Source organism: Microtus ochrogaster, unplaced genomic scaffold (assembly GCF_000317375.1).
Source record: "Microtus ochrogaster isolate Prairie Vole_2 unplaced genomic scaffold, MicOch1.0 UNK123, whole genome shotgun sequence".
NCBI lineage: Eukaryota > Metazoa > Chordata > Mammalia > Rodentia > Cricetidae > Microtus > Microtus ochrogaster.
In genome coordinates, this window is record NW_004949221.1 from 447,916 (window position 1) to 450,865 (window position 2,950).

Consider the following 2,950-nt stretch of genomic DNA (forward strand, 5'->3'; position numbering starts at 1 on the left):
AAGAGAGACTTACATGGATCTAATCTATTCGGGAAGGAGAAAAAAGACAAGATCGTCTGAGTAAATAGGGAGCAGGAGGACCATGGGAGAGGGTTGAAGAAGAGGGGGGAAGAAAAAGGGATGGGAACAGAGAAAAATGTATAGCTCAATAAAACCAATAAAAGAGACTTTCTTGAGCAAAATGAATAGAGTAATGTTCTATGACAGTCACTATGTTGCACTGTGACCTCATCAAGTAGCATATGTCTATGTGTCCTAGTTGAGAACACATAGTTGGGATGTCCTAGTTATTGATCATTTGAAAATGAAAACCAAGCCTACACCATTTTTTTAACTTATTCTCTTCTATATGGGGGGGGTAAAATATATGTGCCTTAATCTGAAAATAATTAAAAAATAAAATGCTTCCCTATCAAGTGTAGGGAGATAAATTTGTATTCCAGGAATTCACATTTAAAAAACAGGCACTGTGATGCACCTGTAATCTAAGCACTGCAGTTTTGAGATGTCAGGCAGAGACCAATAGATACCAGAAAGTCGGTAGAGTTCTACATCTGGATCAGCAGGCAGTAAGAAGAGAGAGTGACACTGTGCTGGCTTAAGCTTCTGAAACCTCAAAGACCACCTGAGATGATACAGTTTTTCTGACAAGGCCAAAACTACTCAAACAAGAACACATATCCTAATAATGCCAGTTCCTATGAGTCCATGAAGGCCATTTTCATCCACATAACCACACACAGATTCAGAAAGATAAATTTTGTGTGTTTTCTTCTGTAGGCAAAAATCTAGATTTTTAAAGGTATAAAATAAAAGTGAAATTCTTAAGGAAGAGGAACAGACACCAGAAGTGGCACAGGAAATCAAAGAGTGACCTATGGAGGCCAATGTGTTAAAGTAGACATTATGTTTTCATGGAAATGACATAATAAAATCCATCATTTTGTGCAATAAATATACACTATTAAAAAATTTTAAAACTTTCCTGATAACATGGTCAATGTTACATCTAGCCTTTTTAAACTCTAAGAATTTTATTCAGAATAAGAAAAACTGCCCTATTCACCAATTAATTCATAACTGTTTTAATAAAATATTATCCAAATCATAGTGGAGTTTGAAATATTTTTATATACAGTATTCTGATGAGAAGTATTAAGCACCATTTTTTTCTATGAATGTCAATTAGTTACATTCTTTAAATCTCTTATGAAGACCAATATATAAAAAATTCTGGCTCAAGAGCATACTAGTCTCTCCTTCCCTCTGTCCTTCCTTCCCTCTCTCCTCTCTCCCTATCTCTGAAGTTATCATTTCAAGTTTCAACCTCAACAAGCATAATGCAATTTCGGATACTAAGAACATGCAATATAAGTCGAATGACAAAGAAAAGTGACCATTTTAATCATCACCTAGAAATAAAACTATATTAATAAATGAGAAAAGATAAAAAATTATTTGTAAAACAACTGAAAGGATCATTAAAATGTCATATTTCATGATCATTTATTCTACATATAAAACTTTACATTTAAAGCCTTAGGTTTTGATATATATATATATATTCATACATATATATAATACTTCCATTTTGTGTTTTTCTTTTCTCTGTACTAAATGACAATGACAGTAAAAGCAAAATTAAAAAATTGTCTTATTTCAAGCACTTATATTCATGTTTCTAAAAACGCAGAACCACCTGGCAAGATGGCACATGCCTTTACTCCCAACACATGGGAGGCAGAAAGGTAAGGGGCTCTCTGTGAGTTCCAGAACAACCTGATCTAAACAATGAGCTTTAAGCCAGCCACAGCTATACAATGAGATCCTGTTTTTAAAGGAGAAAAAGCAGAACCCAAGAATCAGTGGGGATAAATGTCAAAAGTTTTATCAGTGAAAGCATAAATGAAGTAGAAATAAGAGAAAGAAAAGAAAAGAGTGTAATTCTAATAGGGAGAAAGCCTGTAAGAAGGGGAGGAAGCTAAGGAAGAGATAGAGAATACAGAAACATGGCTGCAACATCAACAAAAACCAGACACAAATGAGGCCACCCTTTTGCAAATAAAAGGGAGAAAAAGCACGAGAGTTCTACAAACCAAAAGAAAATTGAAGAAAACTCATATGCTGTCTTTGAATTTATTTAAGCTTGTCAGAACTCTTGTCTGGTACCACTAAGGAGCTCATTTAGTATTTTGGGTGTGTTCCTTGCCTACTGAGATTCAGCTGTTCTTCCAAGCACCCCCAGAAATGGCCTAAGACCCAGACCTGAGTGCAATCCACATCTACTCAGGGACAGCTCAGCAGATCGAGTTCTTTCCAAGGTCTATTCTGTCATGTCATCTGTTCACGTGGTTCTGGCAAAATTTTCTCTCATTTCAACCTGTGGTGCTCCTATGATTCCACCAGGCCTCAGCCAATATTATCAACAGAATCAGGAGGACCAGCCCTGCCACACTCATTCTAATTGAGTTCTCCAGGGTGTAATCCTTCATGACAGAACCTGTGTGAAAAGAGAAAACATAATGAGTGATCAAGCCATACATCACAGGCTTCTGAAATGCAGCTCTTTTCTGTCTACCTTAAAAGAGTTATTTCTTTAATCAAATTGAGAGTTGAAATTAACAAAATAGAAACAAAGAAAGCAGTACAGAGAATCAATGAGACAACGAGTTGGTTCTTCAAGAAAATCAACAAAATAGACAAAACTTTATCCAAACTAACCAAAGGCAAAGAGAGAATTTCCAAGTTAACAATATCAGAAATAAAAAGTGTGAAATAGCAACAGACATGAAGGAAATCCAGAGAATCATTAGGTCATATTTTGGAAAACCCATAAAATTGGAAAACTTAAAGGAAATGGACAACTATCCAGATAAATATCACTTACCAAAATTAAATCAAGACCAGATAAGTAAATTAAATAGACCTATAACTGATAAAGAAATAGAAA